At 38.1% G+C, this 27,383-nt stretch overlaps 1 protein-coding gene and 1 long non-coding RNA gene across 4 annotated transcripts in view; both read right to left on the reverse strand.

The window, feature by feature from the left end:
• The window catches only part of LOC123512180 (nipped-B-like protein), a 97,499-nt gene extending 90,878 nt beyond the window's left edge, over positions 1 to 6,621 (reverse strand). For 2 of the 3 annotated variants that reach the window (XM_045268416.1, XM_045268414.1), the window contains exon 1: positions 6,442 to 6,621. The gene's annotated coding sequence lies outside the window, so the exon portion shown is untranslated. Of the gene's footprint in view, positions 1 to 6,128; positions 6,398 to 6,441 lie in introns of those variants that run through there. The other variant, XM_045268415.1, reaches the window with a different exon arrangement.
• Positions 6,622 to 16,564: 9,943 nt separating this feature from the next.
• Positions 16,565 to 26,960, reverse strand: LOC123512182. Its single transcript, XR_006677041.1, has 3 exons — positions 26,804 to 26,960; positions 17,944 to 18,086; positions 16,565 to 17,431 (listed from the first exon to the last, which is right to left on the reverse strand). It is a non-coding gene; the product is annotated as an uncharacterized LOC123512182 (long non-coding RNA).
• Between the last annotated feature and the right edge of the window lie 423 nt (positions 26,961 to 27,383).

Here is a 27,383-nt window from a genome sequence, read left to right on the forward strand (position 1 = left end):
CACAAGTTTGAATGCACCATTTCTAGACAAAGAGGAAACTGTCAGCAGGCACGCACGCACACATTAACGTATGTACGCATGCACACACACACACACACACACACACACACACACACACACACACACACACCTCTCCATTGTTTTTTGTCCTGCAGGACTAAGCTTTCCCTTTGATGTCCACAGCTTTAAACTCTCTCTCTCTCTCTCTCTCTCTCTCTCTCTCTCTCTCTCTCTCTCTCTCTCTCTCTCTCTCTAACACACGCACACACACACACTGGCTTTTCTATTAAAAATATACACTTTTTTTCCCTCGACAAAGAACTGAACCCTTCAATTTAAATAAATAAAAAATAAATAAATCATTAAACAATCAAGCTGATTTTCCATTTGTTTTGGTGTTGTTATTGTGGCCATTCAACTGCATAGTATTACTTTATACTAATAGTAGCAACTGACAAGAATCAAGAATTAATGTTTAGCCACAGCAAGAAACAACCAACATTAACCATAACAACTCCAGTTACTTCAAGAATATTTGGGTGTTTCTAGAGGAGAGGAATGTCTGGAAAGGAGGGTGCCTATGTTCACCCAAAAAAAAGTGTGTGGGGAGTGTGTGGGCAAAAGGATACTGGAAATGACTATATACTCAGCAGGAGGAAGAGAAGAAGGAACACCCTAGAGAAGCACAAGTGATAAAATATTCCTTCTTTCCTGCCGCTATGCTCATAAAGAAATGAAATTACCCTATGCACAGCAGAAAAAGACAAACACCTGAGAGAAACACCAGGAGGAGAACATCTGAGAACCCTCTAGTAATGAATATTCCTTCTTAACTTGAGATCACGGAAAACTAGAGATGAGGAGTGTGTAGAGAGAAGTATGCTGAAAATAACTAGAATAATCAGTAAGATGAAGAGAAACACACTTGAGAAACCCCAAACAATGAATATTCCTTCTTAAAACCACATCAAATCACAAAAAGAAAAACTACAAAAACCTCAATAATTTCAACAAAAGTATACTAAGAGTTACTGTGGCTCAGACAGCAAATATATGATGGATATTTTCACTTATTTTTAGATGGATAGACAGACTAAGTTCTGGCCACAATACTACATCAGCACTACACTCTTCCTTTGGTTTTGCTGGGCCTGGCATGCTTGTTACTAGCTGCCTCACACCAGGCCTCTATGTTACCTATGCCCTTTCTTCCCTCTGCTAAAATAATTTATTCATTTGTGCATTTATTTGTAATGGAAGGTGGGTTTGCACCAGACAATGAATAAAAATAAATATGTGAATAAATAAAGAAGTGGTAACTAATCAAATAAAAAAAAATAATATGTCCAGTGAAAATGCAAAAAAAGAACAAATGTCAGAATATCAAATAAAAATAGGTTTGCCATTATGAGAAGCCAATTAAATGAGTAAATCAAGCCACTATTCATCATTTTTTTTCACCATACCTACATACACTTCACTATTCAACCGTGTTACATTAAACCAAACCTTAATAATTCATTCCTCACTATTATCTCCATTTATTACCGTGTATGTATTACTTTTCAACAAATTTAGACTTTTCTACAGGCTAACCTAATCAAGAAGCCATGCCTTTGTCTCCTCCTCCTCCTCCCATGACTGGTACAATGCTCATGTCAATTCCCAATATTTTTTGTACCTGATATTTCCAACCTTATCACTCAGAACAGCATTCTTAATGATCATAGATTCTCATAATGACTTTTCAAATGATAAATGAGTGTAATTCTTTTCCCTCATGTGTTTCTCTTTTCCCCATCAATAATGTAGAATACACCTCAAGCTAACACTAATACAGAAAGATGCCCTTGAAAATTCAGACATTCTACTGGTGTCTGATGAGGATTGTCAAAACAAAGGCAATAAAACAGTAACAGTAAATCTAAATTAAATAAATAAATAGATAAGTAAGTAAGTAAGTAAGTAAGTAAGTAAGTAAGTAAGTAAATAAATAAATAAATAAATAAATAAATAAATAAATAAATAAATATAAATATATATATATATATAAATAAACAAACAAACAAACCCACTGAGGTGCTGGTGCTCAAAGAGAGATGAAAGCAGTAGTTAGAAATTTCAGGACTAAATGTCTTGAAACCAACCCCTTGAGAAAAATCAAGACATAGGAAGATGGATGGAAATACAGAAGCAGGCAGGGAGTTTCAAAATTTACCAGAAAGAGGAATGAATGATTGAGAATACTAGTTAACTCTTGTATTAGTCCTTAGCCTTTTCAAAAATGTCAATATGAAAGCAATATCAACGCATTTAACTCTTCCAAAAATTTATGGTAATGAATTATTTACACATTTACATTCATATGACTTATTTCATACTACAGTGCCACATTCTGTACCTCCTATAGTTACAAATTCTTACAAGGGGGAGGGCTGTTTGAACTCACTCCTCAAAATTTCATATTCTTTTTAAAAATTCTCTTTTGAGATTGGCATCTTCAACCCCTTTTTCCTCTCTTTTCCATTTTGTTGCCCTTGGCCAATCTTTTCTCATATGAAAAGAAAAATAAATAAAATACCTAAATAACTAAGTAAACAACATAAATATCTATTAATAATTTTGACTCAACCCTCCCCATCACTACCATCATAGATTCACTTCATCACTGCCCAAACAATACATCTGTTCAAGAATTTTAAATGTTATGCAAATAATAACAAGGGAGGATTGTGAATGAAGAATGCACACACGTACGCATGCATGAACACACACACACACACACACACACACACACACAAGAATGGTTCCAGAATTTGAAGGGATGACATGAGGAGAGACTAAAGGCTATGGATCTACCAAACCTAGAACAGAGAAGGGAGAGAGGGGATCTGATACAAGTTTATAAATTGATCAATGGAATGGATCAAGTGGGTAATAAGAAGCTGATCCTGAGAGAAGAATATGACATTCGAAGCACAAGATCGCATAGTAAAAAAAAACTGAGGAAGGGAAGATGTCTGTGAGAGATGTTAAAAAATATAGCTTCCCACAAAGATGTGTTGAGACTTGGAACAGTTTGAGTGAGGAAGTGGTGTCAGGAAAGAGTGTGCATAGCTTTGAAGAAAAACTTGATAAGTGTAGATATGGAGACGGGGCCACACGAGCGTAAAGCCCAGGCCCTGTAAAACTACAACTAGGTAAACACACACACACACACACACACACACACACACACACACACACACACACACACACACACACACACACACACACACACTGCGTAGTGTAGTGGTTAGCAGATCACAATATATTGGGCCCAGGTTCGATTCCCGGGCGTGGCAAGGCAAATGGGCCAGACTCTTGATGTGTAGCCTCTGTTCACCTAGCAGTAAATATGTATGGGCTGTAACTCAAAGGGTTGTGACCTCGCTTTCCCAGCGTGTGTGATGTGGTCTCAGTCCTACCCAACGATTGGTCAGTATGAGCTCTGAGCTCTTTTTATAGGGGGAAAGGCTGGCTGGATGACCAACAGACGACCATGGTGAATAACACACACACAAACACACATCATAAATCAAGTTCCCACATCGTGTATAGACAAATAATGTACATATTTGTCTGACAATACCGACAAATAAGCAAACGTTGGCAACATCTGCTCATTCTTCAGTGTCATGTCCTTCTATAACTTATTGCTTTTGTGAATGAAGGAAATGGGTAACCTGTTGCATTATCAGTTCCACTATTGACAAAATATGACAAATCAATGAGTCAATAAATAAATACTAAATTGACCCTAATATATATATGTTAGATCAATGATGAAATAGTAATAGATCAAGGAATAACACACACACTGGATTAATAAAAAAAAAATCTAGACAGATAAAAATAAATGAAATACCAACATCACTAAAACACTTCCCTCTTGACTCTCCTTGTAAAAGTAACACACAATGCAACTCTGAATACACACTCTTATGAGATGTAATAATGTCCAAAATGTTGTATTAGTGAATACAGTAATGGTTTTGCACTGCCTTTAATGTTATGGAGCAATATTAACGTTAACTCGCGCACCAGTATGATTTCTAGGTGCTTTATTTCCAAAGTCTCTCGTGTTGCCAGGGATCTGTGGCCTCTCCATGCACCTCGTAAAACTTTGATTTTGATAGTTTTCTCCACTTTCCAACTCATAAGTAGCCATGTATTATATATCACTAGATTCGCCTAGAAATTATCTATGATGGTCAAATAAAAGATTGCTTGAATCGTAATTCCAACCACTTATTTTCCTCAAATATATACAAAAAGTTCACAACCTCGCACCTAAAGACATTTCCCACGAACATAGTGTTACATATCACCTAACCCACCTTTCTAATCAGCTTTACAGTGGTGCTACGCTATTGTCATTGAGGCATGTCAATCAGATCTCAAGAAAATTAAGGAAAACTGAAATGAGCTTTCATCTCAGGTCACATCCAGGCAACTCCAATCATAGACTGAAACTGATAAATTATACAACTCTCTGGGAAACATCAGTGTTGCCAATTTATTACTTCTGTGAAATGTGTGTTCTGGGGAGAGAGAAAAAAAAAAAAAAAAAAAAAAAAAAAAACTTACACCACAAGCATGAATTAGTTTTTCACACACTTGTGCATCAGAGCAATTTTACAAGAATAAATTTTTATGAACAAATGTTCAGTATATGAGGTGAATAGTATAACTTGATACATACAAAACTCCAATGGGACACAATCCTGTCCTTTCATATTAATATGCTCACATTATTCACTGCAACAGGTCACACACTGATACGAATACACAACACACACCACAAAGCTGCTATGTTAACCACACCACACACACCACTAAGCCACACACCAGGTAAACCACACCCTAATAACCTATTCTAACACCACACCACACACCAACAGACACCATACCCAAAACACAATCCATCCACACCACACCAAACCTAACCTGCTCAGCAAACTTTCCAGTTAAAGAAGAGCTATAGCAAAAAAAAACTCATTTACTGCAGAGGAAAGAAATAAGGCATTACATTTTATCCTTGTGAATGCATTTCAAAGTGTATTTAAAAGTATTCATTTCAGAAGTGGAATTAAAATAACTAAAAAATTTAGCAGCAAGATGTCAGCATCACCATTATAAACATCAAGTATATAATGCTGGACAGAGTAAAGTCACCAAGCAAACCATATCTAAACTGCTGATTGCCACCACCACAACCATCACCAGTCTCTAACCTAAGCAGCACCACTTCGACAAACACCACTACCTACTTATGTTAATATTTACGTGTATGGAGTGAAAAACACCCATTAATTGCAGATAAGACACAGTTGCCTTTATAAATCACAACATACACTTAAAAACCCAAATGCCAATTCATCACCCCAAAGATGACAAAATTTAGCGAAATATAATAAAGACATCATCATCAGTATCACTAATTAACACCAGTGGACAGTAGGGTTAGCAAGCCATATCTGAACAGCTGATCACCACCACCACCACTACGCCCAGCAACACAGCCTTCCATCCCACACCCCATGTACTGTACACCAATCACAACAGACCTGCTGAAAAAAAAAAAAATGCAGCAAGAAGGAAAAGCATATTTTCCCTCCTCACAATACATTACAACAAGCATTTCAACAACCTAGAACACTGTCAACCCAAAAAATAAATAAACAACAAATTAAAACATTACGCCGCCCACCACCACAACACCAACCACCAAATAACAACAGTGGACAGAATAAGGTCACCAAGCTCCCACTATCTGAACAGCTGACCGCCACCACCACCACCACAACGAAACCCAGCAACACGGCTCCTGCACACACCACCCTCCATTCACACCAATCACAACAGGTCTATGTGTAAAAAAGGTGCCCAATTTCCCCATTTATTGCCGCCAGGAGGGACGGGGCGCCGCGAATGGTCAATGACTCCATTTTCCTGGCAGGTCTGAGGCACCACGGCGCCCTCTGTCCCGCCACTCCTCAACCACTCCACACTTCATCTTTATGCCTCTTTTTAACTCCCCCCGCCACATTCACCACAGCCACCGCACTGCACCACAGCACACTCACCACAGCCACGCCCGCGCGCCCGCACACCGTCACACGCCCACGGAGAAGAGGCAAAAAAGGCGGCAGACAGATTTTTAGTACATTTAGTTGAGCTTTGGACAATGGCCGTCTTCGCCTCTCACTCCTTTCAAACTTTTCACTCTCCTTGCATGTCCCTCGACTCTCACAAACCCCAGTCACGCCACACACTCTCTCCGCGCCCTGGCAACACTCTCACACTCCCCCGTGCTCTCACTCCTGACGGCGCGGTTAAAATAAGGCGAGTGGAGGGAGAGAGAGGGAGAGTTGGAGTGAGAGGGCAAATTGCTCTCACCTGCCGAGTCCTGCTGCACCGGAAGTGTTATGGCGGCACCAGCACTCTGCTCCACAACATTGTAGCCACGCTCACTCCACTCACACCAAGGGAGAGGCGCTACAGAGGGTAAAAATGACGTATTTTCAACTCTCACAACAAGACGCGCCACGGACACCTCAGGGCCGCATCACACACTGACCCAATGGAGTCCTCCGCGCCAAGAACTAGTGCCGCACGCCCCCACACTCAATGCCTCCCTTAAAACGCCCATTAATGGGTCTCCAGCCACTTACTTTAGCTCTCTATTAACGTTATGATATATGCTATTTCCCTTGTAATGTCTAATAGAAGAAAACTGATACATAGTCCCTCCCACCTTCTCTTCTAAGACACCCATATTTTTCGTTTTATCCCTCGAATATCAGTCGCCTTGCGTTATTTTTTTTCTTCTTATTAATGATGTTATCTTATAATAAATCCATGCTGACAGTCTTAATTCATAAAAATATTTAATTTTGTTAATCTTCTCCATATTCAAAACACCCATATTTCCTCCATAACTTATTGCATCATAAAATACAATACCCATTACAACAACTTTTATGAAAATAATTACGTCAAGATCATAACTTTTAAAAAGATGAACAAAAAAGTCATCAGTTTGCACAGATTCTTTCCTCCCTTATCCTCTTTTATCAGCCTACCATCTCCCGGTCCTTTAATGCACCACACGTGTCGCTTATTTCAACTTTATCATGTCGTTGTGTCATAATTCACGCCTGTTACGAGCCATGGATGAGGAAAAGCGTAACAATACACGGTGTAAATACTGCAGGTCACCCAGCCGCCCAACAAGCCTGTCTTTATTTTCACGATTTTTATGCGTTACAGAAAATTTTAAATCAAATCCTTCAGCAAGGGATTAGGTATTTATGTTTTTCGGTTAATTTGATAGGTGGCAGGTCGTATCGAAGCATGTTTTTAGTGAAATTTGCAATAATGTATTTTGTACAAAGAAAATGCTGTATCAAAACCATTCTCTTTTATTTTAGAGCGTAAACTAAAATAAATTAGGATTGTCGCCCGTGCCACTTTAAAATAATATCATATAATCATAGTTAAGTATATTTTCAAGTTAATACAGTTAAGAAATAAGGTTTCAGGGATTTCTTCTACTTTTTTCTCTAAATCAGAAGTTATTACTGCAACAACACTAAATATATTCGTTATTTCTGTTTCTTACTCTCTACCTTGTTTCGGCCTCTGAAAAATAACATTACACAAATGTATTTCAGCATATTCCTTAACCATGAAGCCGAGAGTTTACTATTTACAATTCAATTTGTCTTCTGATCCTAAAATTTTTACCGAAATAGACTTAAGTCTGTTTGCTACGTCCTTGATCGTCTTGAAAATTAATTTCTACCTACCTAGGTTAATATCAAGCAGTTGTATTTAGGTAAGCTAATTTTCAATGTTAACCCAAAAAATATGTAAGATATTTTCTATCCATTTGTTTTTTGTTATTTAAAACCAATTAACATTACAATATTCAATCTATATATTGTTATTTTCCTGACTTTGCTCTTAAACTTTCCTCGCCTTATCTGGAAAAGTAAATTAATACTACAGTGTCATATTTTTTTTTTTTTATCATAACATAACTTAAAAAGAATGTTTAAGATATTTCTTTCATTTTTACTTTAACTATAGAAGTTGTCATCTTAAAATAATATATTTGTTATGTTATTTTCTTTATCTTACTCTCTGTCTCTTCTCGACCCCTAAAATAACATGACATAATTGTATGTCTAAGCGTAATACGATCCAAAAGGAGACTTTGGGCATTTGCTATCAATATTCTCTCAATCACAAACTGATAACTCAATAAAACTAAACCACTTTTTTTTTTTTTTTTTTACTCGGAAACTTTCCTCACCTCATCTCAACAGATTTTTATAATGAGTGAAGTAGAAGTTGACGGGGATCTCAAGGATACTTTGAAGGTTTCTGTGATAATTCTAATTCATTCTATTCCATCAGTAGGATCTGAAAGACTTATTAGAACCTCTGACTGACAACTGAATGTGTGATCTTTGAAAATATTAGTAAAAACTGTTTCAAAATATAGAACATCCTCTGATTACCACGAACAGTACGTTACAAAAGACACATTCATATGACTAGCTTGGTGATTAACTTTTTCACTGATCGATATTTTTTCCTACGATCATATATCATATATATGCTTATTGTTGCACCACAGGTATGCTGATAGTTTTGAAGATAAGGGATGACATTATCAATCTCTTAATCTCTCACATACCAATTAGTTTATCTATGCAAATAAATCTTTATGCTTTACTAAATGTTGTCCAAAAATTACCATAACAATGAAGCAAATATAAACATTAAGATTAAGCAAAAAAGAAAGAAAAAAAAAAAACGTTTGAATTTATGTCTAAAACCAAATTTTCTTGCCTCATCATCATATTTTCTGAAGGATATGCACTTTAATTGGCTCTTGTTAAACGTAAAAAACAAATATTTTCATCTTTGTACATGTGAATCTAACCTATCATGAGTTAAAATGAACTTTAACCCAACCTAAATTAAGTCGTGCGTGTAAGAAGAAAAATAAAAAAAGCACGATATATCAAAGGTCTATCAAAGGCAGCAATGTACTATAGAGTAGCACGACGGGAACACTAAATACGCAGTAAAATATAGCAAAATATAGGTATGTCTTCTTTCTTTATTAAGGGGATTCCTGTTTCAAATGAGCTTTCTCCATTTGGTTTTACTGCATGTTTCTGCTTGATCTACACTTTTCTGTCTTCTCTTTCAGGCAGTCGACCCACCCTCCTTTCAGCTTTCCTCTCTTTTCTTCCGTGTGTTTCCATTTCCATTGTCTTCTTTCCACTGTTATTTTCTCTCAGTATGTGGCCTTAGTATCTCAACTTCCTAAATGATCGAAGCTGTGTGCGTGAGAAAATAAAGATGTAGAAAACTCAACGTACATACACGTACGTCTCTATAAAGCGCACTAATGTGTTGGGCAGACCGACTGTTCCAAAATGTGACCATTGCTTCTTTTTGTGGCACAGGGATATTCTTCAAGCCAGAGACTTTTGGTAATGTGATGGTCACTTGTTGAATTAGTGTCTTGGATTCCTCTGCTTGTTCGATTTGTTAATATTTACCAAATGTACGGATCACATTATATCCCCCTTTTTTTTTTTTTTTTTTTTTTGTAAGCACCTTATATATATTATTCCTATAGGCAGTGAACTTATTAGCTCGTGGATTTCTTTTTAAGTTTTTGATGTCTCTTGCCTTTAGAAGCTACTCCATCGTGAGGCTTTGTCAAGGCTCGGTACTCAACAAGAATACAAGAATCAGGACCTACATGCTTACCTCCATCCTGCTTGGTTGACACTTGCTATTAATCTCTTCATTGTGTTCTTTATTTCCAGGGGCGTTTCTTAGGACTGAAAACATTGGGGGCTGAGCCCAGACCCTTATAGGGAGGGGTAGGGGATCCTTGAAAAAAAAAAAAAAAATATATATATATATATATATATATATATATATATATATATATATATATATATATATATATATATATATATATATATATATATATATATATATATATATATATATATATATATATATATATATATATATATATATATATATATATATATATATATATATATATATATATATATATATATATATATATATATATATATATATATATATATATATATATATATTTCTGTGCTTTGTTTAGCCTTATGGTGACTTCAAAATGTGTCAAACTTAAATTATATTATATTGATATAAACAAGATGATGCACGTATAGATAATACGGGATAAAAAAAAAATAAATAAATGAATAAATGAATAAATGAATATTTTGACTGAAGCGAAGTCATATTCTCCATCTGCAATTTTTAAAACATTATCCGGGATAAAGAAAAAACATCCAGGTAAAGCTCCGGATGCCCAGGCAATTAAGGCGACGCCACTGTTTATTTCACTTGAATTTACACAATTTGTTCAATTTGACAACTGATCTTGCACTAGTTTAATTGATTATTTTTTCCTTATCTTGTTTCATTTCAATAGTGGCACGTCACAACACGTGCCGCACGTGTTGTTTTTGTTAGCTTATATCCTTGCTGAGAGGTTCGAATCGATGATCGCAGCTCCGCAAACGCACATATCGTATGTGTCATGGTACGACATATTATCTGAGTGGTGACAACTAACATAAATAGATAAATAAATATAATATAATATAATATAATATATATATATATATATATATATATATATATATATATATATATATATATATATATATATATATATATCAACATCAGCTTAATTCATGCATGCTAAAGATGAAGCAATGTTGATAGAGTACCTACAGGTGTAATTTTCTCAGCTGTGTTCTTGGTCGCTGTTTTATTCTTTTTTTTTATGAGATTATTTTTGTAGTTGTTTCTGTGGTGTACCATTCCTTCGCTTAATCTTTTGTCTGTGATGTCTTTTCTAATTTCATTTTTCCCTCTCATCGTAGATCTTTTAGAGTCAAAAAGATCTACGATCTTTTAGACTCTAAAAGCCATTACGTATTTAGACAGACATAATGGCTTTCAGAGTGTAAATAAATGTACAACACTACAATAGTTAAGTGAAGCTACACTATTGTCATAGGCAGTGGCGTACTAAGGGGGGGGAGCGGTCCGGCCCGGGTGACAACCAGAGGGGGGTGCCATATGAAGAATACAAAATTGTATAAAAAAAAATTCTTAGATAATATTCATAACCCTTTGCAAAAAGATAAGGATGACACATAAGTACATTACATAAAATTACCCTACTATGGCCATTTGAGTTTCGTGATTCGGAAAAAAAACTTAATCACTACTGAACCCCAGCTGTTTTGCCTCGCTTCGCTCGGCAACCATCCCTCCCCCGAACATTCATCTTTGGGATGGGGTGCAAAGTAATGATTTGCCCCGGATGCCAAATACTCTAGGAACGTCCCTGGACTCATAGGTACCTGTAATTATACACAATGTTGTTCCTCGTATGAAGGCACAGCTGTAGAGAGGGCACGTAGTATAAAGTTCAAATGGCGTATGGCACTTACAGAGGCATCGCAATGGGGTAGGCAACATAGGCAGTTGCCTATAGCACCCGACCTAGTGGGGGCCCCGAAGAATGGCTGATATTGCATTATTTAACATTGTGTAGCTACATTTCGGTTATGTTTGTTTTTCTGTCATTCACATAGTATGTGTAAAGTTTGTATTGAGTTTGTTATTTGTTATTTATCATTTACTTTATATGTTAATTCTTTAATAAAATATTTATTTTACTGATCCGTAGTCCTGAACTTCATTCATCATTCCGCGCCGGGGGTCCCTATAGTCCTTCTTGCCTAGGGCCCCCAGGGGGTCTAGAAACGCCCCTGGGCACTTGTGACGTAATAATTGTGTCATATTTCACTCACTCATTGGTAAGCGTGGACCAAGGATTGATTCTTCTATATCATATTCCTTGGCGTGGACCGACACACCTCACCTACCTGGCGCGCATGTCAGACAGCAAGCCATAAATGTCAACATAACTAACTGTCACTCTTATTTTAGATTCGCTGATTTATGAATATGATAAAATATGCTACATGATGCCAGAATGTTCATTTAATGAAGGGACCGCGAACTACACCGCAATATTCATCTCAGCTCGCCCCTCGACTCAGGGAATTTTAAGCCTATCTACTTATCATTGAAATACTTTTTTACTTTGTCGACTTTCACGTATTTGATGGTCAGTATTTTTCATATACTCACTATCTTATGATTAACTTGACCACATCACGATCTACTCTCAACAATTGTGTTAATTTAATCGGTGTAAAATTAATGAAAAACAAAAGTCTACAAAGGCTGCCTTACACAGCTGCTTCCAGATTACCACCTACCCCCCATTTACTATCTATCTCTCTAGAAACATTTAGCAATGTATCCATCTATCTGACGCCATTTCTTACAAGAACCATATGTGAGTGCTAGCCACTTTGGTTATTCTTGTCATCGCATTCCTTGCCTATATTTTCGCTCTCATTCCTTCAGCCATTTCACATGCTCCAGACACGCTATCTCTAAACTTCTCTAGAAGTCGATCTCTGTACCCACCACATCCACTACACTATTTGCACTCACTTGTTCATCACACTTCTTGTCATTCTTTTTGAGTGTCTGCGCTTACCAGACTCATTCATTAGGGCCAAATGATAACCCTCTGTGAAATGTATTGGTTATTATCTTTCTCGCTGTTGGTTGTGATATTTAGCGAGCTTGACATATAATTTAAAAGAAATGTATCAGATCTTCTCTGTTAGAATTCTGCTGCATGATTTATGACACTTTCGTGTGGATAGGAATAGTTGTAGCTGTGGCTGTTCATTGAAGCTCTCACATGTAGTTGGCCACTATGTAGATAATCATGGTCGTACTTATAAAAGGTGCCTAGGACGAAAACTTTGCCTAAGACGCATATTTTGCCTAGGAAACGTTAGGAACTACTTATAAAAGCTTTTGCGTCGAGAAATTCCTAAGCCAAGTATTGTGTACTTGTAAGGTTATCTTAAAGTACTGATGACGAGGTCGCTGTGCGACTGATACAGGATAACCTAGATGGGCCCTGGTGGCCCTTTGTTATCCTATTATTTATGTTATGTTATGTTAAGTACGGAGGTGGCCTAGCGCCTAGCGGTGTCAGGTAGCGCCTAGGACAAAAAAACATGGCGTCGTAGAAGACCGCAGACGTCACCTGAAGAGTTTTCGACCTCAGAAAGACGTGCTGTGTGATTATAACGACGAAAAACTCGTCAAGATGAATTGCTTGGATCGTGCACGGGTCATATTTGTGACAGACATGTTACGAGACGCCCTTCAAAGTCCGACACAGGAGGAACACATGAGATGAAGGTGGTGATTTTACTAAGGTGAGTAACAATTATGCTGTATCAATGTATTGTGGAGCTGTAAAGCATGAATATATTTCTTTTCCAAATGGGTGAAAGGAATTGGTAAAAGAAACCAATCAGGTTTTAGAAATAAGTAAACAGGATAGGAGACATGACAATAGATGTAGCATGGAAAAACTGATATGCATAACATGTAGGTAGATATTCATTCTTTGTTGGATGAAATTATGGAGAAGGATTATGCGTGGGATGGATAAAATTAATATTGGATTATTTCAAGGGTGGTGAAAAAGAACTGTATTGTGTACACCATATGGCTGAATGTAAGAAGTGTACTGAAGCAAATAATCTATTATCATGTCATTACTTGTGAAGCAAATAATATAATCTGATCCAACCTAACAGTTTAACCTAAACAAAGTTAACCTAACCCAATGTAACTTAACTAATCTTAACCTTAACAAGTTTAACCAAACCAGAGTTAATGTAGTGAAACTTAACTCAATTTAACTTAACCAAAGATAACCTAACTTAGTTTAACACACTAAACTTAACTTAATCCAATTAAACCTTACTAAACTTAACCCAAGGAATATATAGAGGAAGTTTTGGTGTGGGTTAAAGTTTGGAGGACAGCGATGGTGCTGCCATCTGTTGGAAGCGAGTAATTTCATAGAAAACGTTATTAGGAGTAACTTAAAATTTCTCCCATGCTTCCTCCCCCGCCCCTTATTTTTCCCTGCATTCTCTCGTGGTTATGAACTTATAAGGCAAATAAAACATGTTCATATATATATATATATATATATATATATATATATATATATATATATATATATATATATATATATATGTATACAGTAAGGTCCTGGGTTACATCGGTCTCGAGTTACGTCAGTCCACTATAAGGCAATTTAAGATTTAAAAAATTGAAAATTTATAAATCGTAAAGCGCGGGGTTTATTGTTATTGTTGGCCGCCAGGCGTCACTAGTGGTTATCCGCCACACCGCCCACCTCAGTTCCACCACACCGTCGCCCCTGGCAAGAGTGTTCCTACATTTGTGTTTGCTGACTATCTTAGTATCTTGCTCAATGGCACCAAAAAGAAAACTCCTGAGTGATAGCAGTGATGCTAAGAAATGGAAAACCATTATGCTACAAGAAAAAGTGGACATAATTAAAAGACATGAGAAGGGAGGCAGCAGCTGTGTGTAAGGGAGTGAAGAAGAAAATGGGAAGCCCGTTACCATGACAATAGGGAGGTTGACGACCTTGAGGGCTCGCGCACCTATCACAACAATAACAACTCCGGAGCCTTCGTCTGGGCCACACGACACTTGCAGGTCACTTGCACCGTCTGCGCCTGTCTGCTGATCCCTATTGCCCTTTCCTATTGCATTTCCTGCTCCGCTGCCCATGCTTCTACTCCCACCGCACTGCACTACGCTCCCAGCTGTCCACCCTGGGCGTCACAACATTCGACCTGCCTACCCTCCTGGTGGCCTCAGGCGTCCACCCCTCTGGCAACATGCAGTCCTTCAGGTTCGCGGCCCTAATCAACAACAAAAACAAGCTTGTGTTTCATATTCCTACATACTTGTAAATAATATAACAATATAACCTTTTACTTATATAACGCTTCTACTCCTACCGCACTCCACAAAGCTCCCAGCTGTCCGCCCTGGGCGTCACAACATTTGACCTGCCCACCCTCCTGGCGGCCTCAGGCCGCCCCTCTCGGCAACCTGCAGTCCTTCGCGTTCGCGGCCCTAATCAATATATTCCTACATAGTTGTAAATAATATACCAATATAACAATATAACCTTTTACTTACCTGAATAACCATAAAAAATGATTGGTTGAAAACTCGATAATATGCTTTGAAAGTACAAAAACTCGAGTTACGTACAAAATCGACTTACGTCATGTTTCAGGAACGTAACTCTGACGCAACTCGGGACCTTACTGTATATATATAAATATATATATATATATATATATATATATATATATATATATATATATATATATATATATATATGCATTTTCTGCCCGCCTCCGCCTGGGCCACACCATACTCCTTACTTGCATCGCCTACGTCTGTCTTGTAACCACTTCTGCCCTTGGTGCAGGACTACCCTGAGGTTATGGAACATTTCCTGCTTCAATGCCCACACCTCTTCTCTCAACATACTGCATTACGCTCCTGGCTCTCCGCCCTGGCCATCACAACACTCGACCTGCCCACCCTCTTGGCGGCCTCAGGCGTCCATCTTTCCTAGCAACCTGCTGTCCTTCGCCTTACTTGTGCCTTCTTGAGGAAGACCGACCAGCTACCACGCCTGTGATACCCACACAGGACTACCCCAGGGCTCATAAGGATTCAAAAGAGGCCATGAAAATCTATGGATCCTTATGAGTCCTGGGGTACTCCTGTGTGGGTATCACAGTCGTGGTAGCTGGCCGGTCTTCCTCAAGAAGGCACAAGTAAGGCGAAATACAGCAGGTCGCTAGGAAAGGTGGACGCCTGAGGCCGCCAAGAGGGTGGGCAGGTCGAGTGTTGTGATGGCCAGGGCGGAGAGCCGGGAGCGTAATGCAGTATGGTGAGAGAGGAGGCGTGGGCATTGAAGCAGGAAATGTTCCATGGACTCAAGGTAGTCCTACACCAAGGACAGAATGGGTCACATGACTAATGTAGGCGATGCAAATGAGCACTGAGCGAGGTGTGGCCCAGGCAGAGGCGGGCAATGGTTGATGTGCCTTGCGCTCCTTCCCGTGACTGACTGACTGTTTGAATCTTGTAACGGCGCTTATCTTCCCCCGCTGATGGATCTCCCCATCCCTCACCCCCTTACTACCTATGACCTGTGCACCATCTGTTGAAAGCTAGGTTCCCTAATCAATTCCTCCAGCCTGCCCATTGAACCCGTATATCCTCCCTAGAATCCTTGACTTAACCTAACCAAGTTTAACCTAGCTAAACTTAACCTAACCAAGATATTTCTTCTAATATAACCACTGAATTTTGCTTTCTGATCAATTCAGAACCACTTTACGTAAACTGCTTCAGTTGGAATTAGGTTTACATATATTACTGGAAATTTTTTTTTTTTTTTTTTTTAAAGATAGGTAGTGAATAATACTAAGGTGACACATCACAATATTTAATACTCTGTTAAATACCACAGCCCTTTCATACCTTTTGCTCCCCTAATTCTGGCTGACGGTTTTGGCACATTTTGTACTCTTTGGAGAGCCAGCGCTCAAGTGGGCCTTTTTTTAACTTTCTGTTTTCTGCCCTTGGCTGGCCCTTTTCCCTACAAAAAAAAAAAAATAAATAAATAAATAAAAAAAAAAAAAATAAATAAATAAAAAAAAAAATAAAAATAAATAAATAAATAAAATAAATAAATAAATAAATAAATAAAATAAAATAAAATACAGCGGCGTAGTGAGACATAGATTTACATGGGGGCAAAACCTGGAAATGCTGTACCCAAAAATAATTAAAATGTAAAATTAAGCATTTGTGTATTATGTATACATATTATATTATACATCCATCAACTTTAAATCATTATTTTGCATACCTTCAATGTTGCAAATTCTAAAACAATAGTCTGAACACCAATACTCTCAGTAGCCTCGCTTGTGCTGCCCATTAAGAAATGTGCTGCCCGGGGCATTTGCCCGGCTTACCCCCTTATTACTATGCCACGGTTATCATACAAAATGAAAATAAAATAGTATTATATTACTGAAAGAGGAGATGGGAAAGAATTACTTTTTTTAATATTTGAGCTAGTTTGTATTGCATATCAACATATTGAACCCTATCTATTTTTCTCTTTCTCAGACAGGTGGTGGAACTCCTCAAATGTCATCTTGGCAAGATCCTGCAATGATGCAGAGGATGGGTGCACTGGAAGTTATTGTCCCTCTGCAGCAGTTCGATATTCTGGCTTTCCTGCCATAGCTTGCTGTACCAACTGTGGGAGAGAGGAGCATACTGATTGTTTTTTTTTCTTTATACTTAGGAGAGCATATTTTTGTTATAATATGCAGGTTTGTGTTATTTGAACCCTACACTTATTAATGATTGACTGTAATATAACCAAGGACTAAATTAACCAAATCACAGGAACTAGGTGTATGTCCCTAGTAAAACTTGGTATCACGTTTATAAATCTGCACTTCCAGGACTAGTCTGTTACTGCATGTGTATACAATTATTTTATATATCTAATTTGTATTTAAGTGAAATCATTTGGTCCAATATGAAAATAAAATCTGTAAAGAAATAAACAAGATATGTAAATTTCTACCCCCATGATCTTCAATATACTGCAAATTATGAGAACCATCAATATGTTACTTAGCAGTTGGTAGGAAAAAAAAAAAAAAAAAAAAAAACGTAATGAAAGGTATAATGAATCTCAAATACCAATGTATAGTACCAAACTTATATCCTTAGGGGGAAAAAAAAAAAAAAAAGACGTACCCTACAGGAACACTGATAACAGCTGTTGGTTGTTCTGTCACAGGCATTCTCAACACCTGAAATTGAGGTGGTGTTATCCTCAATCACGACCAGAAGTTTGTCTTGAACTGGGATATAGACAGGAACGGTTGGTTTCCTGCCTCCTGAAAAAAGTACATAATTTTACTAATCTGATATAACATAACATAACATAAATAATAGGATAACAAAGGGCCACCAGGGCCCATCTAGGTTATCCTGTATCAGTCGCACAGCGACCTCGTCATCAGTACTTAAAGATACACTTACAAGTACACAATACATTATATACTAATTATAAATATTTGGCCCATTAACAGGGCTAAGTCCTGCAGCGAATTTCTCTACAATCTGTGATCCCCATACATGGGGATCATGTCTTGTTTAACTATAGTAAATTTCTTATAAAAACTATCATCCAGCGCTATACATAATTATAAATCTAATAAATTTAAGTGCTTATCTAATCTGTTTTTAAACATTGTCAAACTAGTGCTATTTACAACCCTCTCTGGCAATACTCTATACTCCAGGGGCTTTAATGCTGGTATCATCCTAGTTGCTCTTCTCTGAACTGCTTCTAACATGTTGATATCCTGCCTATAATGGGGTGACCAGGCCTGTATGCAATACTCTAAATGGGGCCTAACATAAGAATTATATAAGCTACGCACCACTTCCTTACTTTTATAACTAACATTTCTATTTATAAAACCCAGGATCCTATTTGCCCTATTTCTTGCTTCTAAACATTGCTTTGAAAATTTCATAGTCCTGTCTATCACTACTCCTAAATCCTTTCTCTCCTCTACTGCCTCTAGCCAACATCCCTCCATCTCATAGCTAAAGTTTGTGTTGTCTTTACCTAAATGCATAACCTGACACTTTTTTAGAATTAAACTCCATCTGCCATCTGTCTGCCCATGCTATCAGCCTGTCCAGGTCTCATTGTATTCTGTAATTGTCCTTTTCACCCTGTACTGCACATGCTATCTTAGTATCATCTGCAAACTTTGATACTTTGCTACTAATTCCTATATCTAAATCGTTAATGTACACCAAGAAAAGAAGAGGTCCTAGCACTGATCCTTGGGGTACCCCACTAACCACTTCCTTCCACTCAGACATTGCCCCATTTAATACTACTACTAACCTACCCCCTATCCCATGTAGTCTCAATTTGTACGCTAGCCTCCTATGCGGTACCTTATCAAACGCCTTGCTAAAATCTAGATATATAACATCTATGCTATTTCCATCATCTAACTTCTTGGTAATATATTCTAAGATATTGAGCAAATTTGTAAGACAGGACCTCCCTGATTTAAAGCCATTGGATATCTCTAATTAATCTATTCTCATTTAAATGCTCCCAAATACAGGCAACCCCCGTTTAACAAAGGTTCACACAGCGAAATTTCGCTACAACGAAGGTTTCGTTTTATTACCATCTGCTCGTTTAACGAAGTTTTATTCAGGTAATTTTTTCCAAATTTGAAAGCCCCACCGTATCATGCAAGCTGACAGGCTTTTGAATACACCAGGAGCTGCTGGTACTAAGGCCTGCCTCAGGAGAAATCCTGAGACACCTGTAGAATAAAGATCAAGATCAAGCCTCTCGTGGACAACACAGGCGCTGCCGATACAAAGGCCTGACTCAGAAGAAATTCTGTGTCACCTGTAGCATCAAGATCAAGATCAAGATCACACACACCACTCACTCCAGTGAGTGCAGGGTGACACTGCTGCATAAGGGCGGACACAAGAGTAAGAATGAGTTGAAAAATTACAAGCTGATCGGGTTAGTCAATACAGTAGGCAAAGTGTTCAGTGCGGTGTTGAATGCCAGATTGTGTAAGTGGATTGAAAGAGCTGGAGTATTAGGTGAGGAGCAGAATGGTTTCTGTGCAGACAGGAGAGCTGAGGATAACATGTTTGTGGTGAATGAAATGATTGAGAAAAAAAATGAGGGATGGAGGTAAATTGTATTTGGGTTTCCAGGATATAGAGAAAGCTTATGATAGGGTGAATAGAGAAATGCTATACTAAAACTCATCCGTACATACCCATAGGGCGTTGGCCATGTCTGCCGTGAGACTATGCCAAATCTCCAATAAACACAAACTACTCATTGCCCTGTAATCATAGCATTATAAAAAAAAACGTTCTCAGAACATTCAGAAACCTTAATTAAGTGATAGATGATATAAATAATTGTCATATACAAAAATAAATTAAGCTAGTTCATATACATGGACGGTGATGTGTCATATCAGGTCAGGCGACGTTGCCACTCACGACCCAGGTGGAAATTCTCGGGGAGGTTGGGGGGTGAGTCAGGTTGCCACGCACGTGTCGCTTCGCTCCTCCTCTCTGGTCACCACCATGGAAGGACCCCCCAAGATGTATTAGTCTAATACATCTTGGGACCCCCTGACGCTTCCCCGTCATACACTGTCTTGCGCGCAGCCAGACCAAGGAATTCATATTCCGCCTTAATAGATATTTCTTGCAAGAGAAAGCAAATCGGGCAACACTCTTACCTTTGACTTAAGCAAGGAACCACTCAATATATTACTCTGTGTTTCTACTCGTATGTGCACTTATTTGACAAACATGTAAATTATTTGTCTCATTTTCATGTATATAACCAGAATCTTTATTGCATTTAATGTACTGTATAGCTGCATATGTATTTGGGTCTCTTCTGACTTCTTTTAGTGAAGTAGAGAACGATCATCACTCCGTTTTCTTTGAAGAAGGTACTGGTATAGCAGTGGCAACGTCGCACTCAAGAGGAGCCACACCTTGTGGGTAGCTACGGATGAGTTCTACTATAGGTAGAGTCCTAGAAAAGATTGGGTTGAGTGCCAAGATAGTCAACATAGTGCGGAGCATGTATGTTGATACCAGAGGTAAGTACAGTTTAGGAGATATAGAAACAGACTGGGTGAGGAGTGAGAGAGGAGTTAGGCAAGGATGTATTTTGTCACCAACCCTTTTCAGCCTGTACACAAGAGGAGTTAGCAGCAAGAATGAGAAGAATGAATGCAGGAGTGAGTGTGGGGAATGATAAGATAGGTGTGCTTCTTTATGCAGATGATGTAGTGGTTATGAGTGAGTCAGCAGAGGAGCTGCAAAGTCTGCTGGATGTGGTTGATGGGTATAGAAGAGATTTTGGAGTTAGGTTTAGTAGTGAGAAGAGTAAGGTGATGATTGTGAATAGGTCGGAGGATGAATGTAATGCAGCATGGAGGTTGGGAGAGAATGAGTTGAAGCAGGCACAAGAATACAAGTACTTAGGGATGTGGATGAGTCCGAATGGGTGTGAAAAGTCAAAGAATGAAAAAATAAGCTTGGTGAACCAGTGGGTGGGCCGTTTAGGAAGCGCGGCAAGGATGAGAGCAAGTAAGTATGACGTGCTGAGAGAAATGTGGAAGAGTGTGGCTGTCCCCAGTATAATGTATGGTATGGATGTGATTGCTTGGAACGAGAGTGAAATTGACAAGTTAGAAGTGGGGCAGTGTAGAGTAGCTAGGCTGGCACTGAATGCACCGAGGTACACGGCAGTAGAAGCCTTAAGAGGGGATATGGGATGGAGCTCTTTTAGGGAAAGACTTATAAAAGCGACACTTAGGTACTTGAGAGAATGGATGATGCAAGAATAGCAAGAAAGGTGTATCTGTGGAGTGAAAGTGGAAGCAAATGGAGGAAAAGGTGTATGAGAATGACAGAGGAATGGTCTACAGGTTGGGTGGGCAGTGAGAATGGCTGGGGTGAATCAGAATGAGCTGGAATGGGTCGTGACAAGAGGAGGCAGAGTGGGAACAGAATGGGATGCGAGGAAGTGGAAGAGTGAGATAGACAGAGATGTGAAGAGTATGGGACTGAATGAGTGGAGGAATGGGATGGAACGAAGACTACTCTGGAATGATACAAGGTGAAAGAGGCCCCGATGTATGAGAGGTGGTACGTTGGAAGCCTGGGTGGTGATCTCTTCAGAGCCAGGGCACAGTGTATGGATGTGAATGCAAGGAGTTACAGGTGGTCTGAGTCCCGCAGCAAAGTGTGCCAGATGTGTGACTCGGGAGAGGACGAGACGGTGGAGCATGTGATGCTGGAGTGTGTGAAGTATGCCAGAGACAGGTATGAGATGATGCAAGTGGTGTTGACTGAGTTAGGGTATAATAGGAACGAAAGAGTGGAAAAGACGGGGAGGGAGTGGATGGTGGTGCTGCTGGGACTGAGTAGAGAAACGAATGAAAGGATGATTGAGGCGGTGAAGGAGTTTCTGGAGAGAATGTGGCGTGCCAGATGTACAGACAGTTAGAGCAAAAGACCCTGTTTCCGTTTTCTTCTTTTTTTTCTGTGTGCCTTTTTTTGTCGTCTACAGGAGCTGCCAATCCAAAGACCCGGCTCAGGAGTGATTCCGAGTTGCCTGTAGTATCAAGATCAAGATCAAGATCTCCCCAGTCAAAACATAACAGCGTCACCAGCAGCTCATCTTTCCTAGTTCAACTTACCACCAAAACGCCCTGCAATGTGGCCTAACGTTCCTGAGAAGACCAGGAAGTGTCTTACTCTCGAAGTGAAGCTGGGTATTATTCACAGACAAGAGAGAAGCCAGAAAACTGATAACATTGCTGGCCACCATCTTGACTCCATCTACTGTCTACTATTTTCAAGTTAGCAGACTCTATTAAGAAGGCTGGTGAGACCGCATCTTTCTTGAAAGCTAAAAGAACCATCTGAACTCGTGACTCTACAATGGATAAAATGGAAAGCCTCGTGGAAATGTGGTACATAAGTTTTGTATGCGGTACCATCATGCGCACTTTGTTTACATTCCACAGGTTGCCGGTTAGTGTATTTCCCGTTTCACTCTCCCTCCCTTCATAAAGTTAAGATTATCAACATTATAAAGTTACATACATACATACATTAATGTACATTATAATGACTTAAATTAAACTACCTAAATGTTTAACTTCATAATTTTTACTTTCATTAAACCTTTTACTGTACTATGATGCACTCTCACTTTGCTTACTCTCAATGGAAGTTCAGATCAGGGGTTAAACTTGTTGTAATCGGTTCGCTTAACGAAGTGTTTTTTAGGAACATAACCCCTTCGTTAAACGGGGGTTGCCTGTACTACCCTTGATGATTTTCTCTAGTATCTTACATACTATACTAGTTAAACTGATCGGTCTATAATTATTCGCATCATCCTACCTACCTTTTTTAAATATAGGTGTAACATTAGCTAACTTCCAGTCCTGAGGTATCTCAGCAAACCAAGTGATCTTTCAAAGATTAACTTAAGTGCTTCAGAAATATTGTCTACACCCTCCCTAAGTACTCTAGCATGTAGCACATCAGAACCACTAGCTTCCCTATCGTCTAGTTCAAGAATAAATTTCCTAATAATTCCCGGTTTTATATCAATATTTTCTAAAGCTCTTAACCCAAAAACTGCTGTACGCCTTCTGGGTGGCTTGGCGGCAAACTGCTGTACGCCTTCTGGAAGCGCTCTTTTTAAACAGGCACCATAAAGTTCCCGTGATTCGTATTTCTTTGAAATTATTTTTTTGTCTTCTAATAACCTTTCTTTTCGTAATTTATTTCCTTCTACAGTCAACCCTCGGCTATCGCGACTTCGGCTATCGCGCACCCATGAAAAGCTACTAAAATTTCATTATCGCGACCTCAGTTGCCTGCTATCACGCGCCCTGCCATGACGTAATGGAATATCTGAGAGCTCATTGGCCAAAACCGCCTTCCCGCCAAAATCAATTCGGCTATCGCGTTTTCGGCTATAGCGCGGCTATTTTGGCCCCAATTGGGCGTGATAGCCGAGGGTTAAGTGAAATAAGAATTTGGTTATTTATATCATATTTATAAAGGAAAAATGAAACCACTATGTTTTTATTTTATTTAGTCGACATTGCATTCCTCTCATAGATATTAGAGTTTGAGTCTCATGTATGGTAAGAGGAAGCTATAATTTAGTAGTATAGAAGTTGTTTTTGTATAATAGAAAAGAGATAAAGCGAATAAGATTATGGAAACAAGACCATCTTCACTAGACGTTTGTAACACTCAGACGTGTCGGCCGCGCGTCATGAGTCATGACTCATCGTCGCTCTCTCTCTCTCTCTCTCTCTCTCACACACACACACACACACACACACACACACACACAGATATATAGTATGATATGTATGTTATTGTGGCTTACACGGAACTAATATTTCGTTCCTTTATTTATTGTGAACCAAGCAAGAGTATTTTTGTTTCACTTATTTATTTTGAACAAAGTGTGTGAGAGAGAGAGAAAAAAAAATTGTAAAATAATAGGAGGCTAGAACAATATTTTGCATTACCATTACCAGTGCATATGCATTTTTATTTGACCAATTTATCCATTCCATATGTATGTTATTTACTCCATATACTTTGATGCCTTTTACTTTATTTGCGATTCAAAATATTAGTGTCAGAATAATGGAAAGAATATTACTTATATGGAAATTGCCATTATAGAAATAAAATACTTTTGTTTTATCATTTATTTCTCTTGAAGCAAGCAAGAGAGAGAGAGAGAGAGAGAGAGAGAGAGAGAGAGAGAGAGAGAGAGAGAGAGAGAGAGAGAGAGAGAGAGAGAGAGAGACAACATTGAATCTTCAATGTTGTCTCTTCGAGTGTTGACAACACTGTCCCATCGACGAACAGTGGCAACAAGCGGTCTGTGTGTATCCCCCCTGCCGCCTCCCCCCTACCTCCCCCCTCCCATCCCGCTCTCCACAATGCCTCCAGATACTGCCAGAAATCCATTTTTGTGGCAAAACATACTTAGAAATATGGTAGCTACAGTAAATTTTGAGTTATAGAATTGTGAAATAAAATATGTGACACATCTTTATAAAGTATATATCTTTCATTGAAAGTCAATCGTTCGCTGATTTAGCCGCACCAGGAGACACCCTCTGAATGTAAGTGCCGCAGTTTACGGGTTAAACTACTTGTCGCACTGTTTGTAACAGGATTTCCTATTCTTTCCCTAGTAAATACTGAAGACAATTGTTCATTCAATAATTCTTTTATGTCTTCATTTTGATCCACTACTACACCATCTTTTCTGAGTGGTCCAATCCTATCCTTATTTCTTTTATCACTGACCTTGTAATAACTATATAATTTTTTGGGATCTTTACTCCCAGCTCTAGCTAGTTTTATCTCTGCCTACCTTTTACTTTTTTTATAACCTTACTCAAATCATCCCTGACCTGTCTGTACCTAATCAAATCTACATCTTCCCCACTTTTCTGCAACTCTCTATATGCCCTCTTCTTCTCTCTGATCTGTCTACCTATCTCGTGAGTCCACCATAATGGCTTCCTGTTTCTCTGCCTTATATCTTTGTAAGGGATACACTGCATCACTATACCCTTTACTACAACCTTAAAAATATCCCACATCTCCTGTGCAGTTTTATTTCCAAAACTATCTTCCCAGTTTACCTCTCCTAATAACTGACGTAACCTAACATAATTGCCTTTCTGATAGTTTGGGACTCTAGTCTTATTCACTATATTATCCCTACTGGAATTAATGATAAATCTAATTATATGATGGTCACTGTTTGCTAAAGTCTCTCCTACCTCAACTTCCTTTAAACAATGCTCAATATTTGTTAGTACTATGTCTAAAACCTTCCTCCCCCTAGTAGGTTTATCTACCATCTGCACTAAATAGTTATCCTGAAAACTTTCCATAAACTTATTTTCAATAGCATCTCCTACCATCCTCTCCCAGTTTACTGACTTAAGATTAAAATCCCCTAAGATAATTGTCTGACTAGTACACCCCCTATTTATCTCATCTACCATAAGGTTGTCTACATCTGCTGACTGGTTAGGTGGTCTATAAAAGGCTCCTACTCTAATAACCTTACTTTTGTTTACTCTAACATCCAGCCATAAGAACTCTACTCTGTTATCTACCTTAATACCATTAACCTGATTGGAAATGAAGGATTTTTTTACATAAATAACTACTCCTCCACCTATCCTACCATTCCTCTGGTGTAAATACATAATGTATCCATCTACTTCATATTCTTTCCTATTTTCCCTAAACTTTTCCTCATTTACCCATGCCTCTGTGACACATACAACATCTAAGTCCTCCTCAACTATATAATTAGATAATTCGTCCTTCTTGTTCCTAAGACTCCTGGCATTTACATAAAAACATTTAAGTCCTGCTACCTTCCTAGATGCTGTCTCCTTATTTGGAATCCTAATCTTATTCTCTCCTATTTGCACCTGGAAATCTTTCCTAATCTTTTCACTATCTCTGTTTATCCTATCTAATTTATGTCTAACATCTTTCTTCTGGAATGCATTTGCTACCTCACCCCCTACACTCCATCCCAACTCCCCCTTCCAGATATATATATATATATATATATATATATATATATATATATATATATATATATATATATATATATATATATATGTTAAAATGTTGAATGCCATAAAGAGTGTTTATATGAGCAAAAAAGATTAAGTTAAGTTGTGTAAGCTTAGGTGAGTAATTTATACATTATAGGGAATTCGTAAAGTTACATTAAATTCCATTGGTTGGGTGGAACTAGAGAGAGAGAGAAAAAAAAAGGAGCTTATTCTTAAACAACTTTAACTATAATAGGCTCTGGCTTACTGTTTAACCAAATAGTGCATGATTGCGTATCTTTGCTAAATTTTAGGCCATAGATAATAAGATTGCTTCTCTCACTATTACAAACAATATAAATGTCTTAAAATTATCTTACCTGGTGCAGCGTTATCCCTTCTCTGAGCGCTGATTTACTCATTGCTGACTGCGACTGGCAGTGCCTGCTGGCCTGCCCGGTTTGTTTACATTCCATTTTGTTGACATCAGCACATCCATTAAATATGTATTCATTGCTTTTAAAAGATAAAACAAACAATGAAAAAAAATTAAAACATAGTATTTAACGGCAAAATATATATACTATTCCTTTATTTCAAGCAATTTATGCATTTTTTTCTGTCGTGACTACGCTAAGTATAGGATCTTTTTCCAAAGTAACAACGATCTTCATCTATGCGAAAATCTTACCTAGGACCGACTAGGACTGTCCTAGGTCACTTTTATAAGTCGTGCCTAAGAATTTTTCCTAGCTGAACACAATTTTGCGTCGTTCCTAGGAACGTTTTATAAGTACGGGCCCATATCTTAATATGCTTAATTTATTGTGTTCCATTCCTCCTGATTTCCTATTATCAACCATTTAAGTATCATTCTCTCTCATTTCTTTAAGCGTTATTTTTCTTATCTTCTATTTTCCAATCTCTAAACATTCACTTAATCTTTTTTTTTATTCTTCA

This window comes from Portunus trituberculatus, chromosome 33, assembly GCF_017591435.1.
Source record: "Portunus trituberculatus isolate SZX2019 chromosome 33, ASM1759143v1, whole genome shotgun sequence".
NCBI lineage: Eukaryota > Metazoa > Arthropoda > Malacostraca > Decapoda > Portunidae > Portunus > Portunus trituberculatus.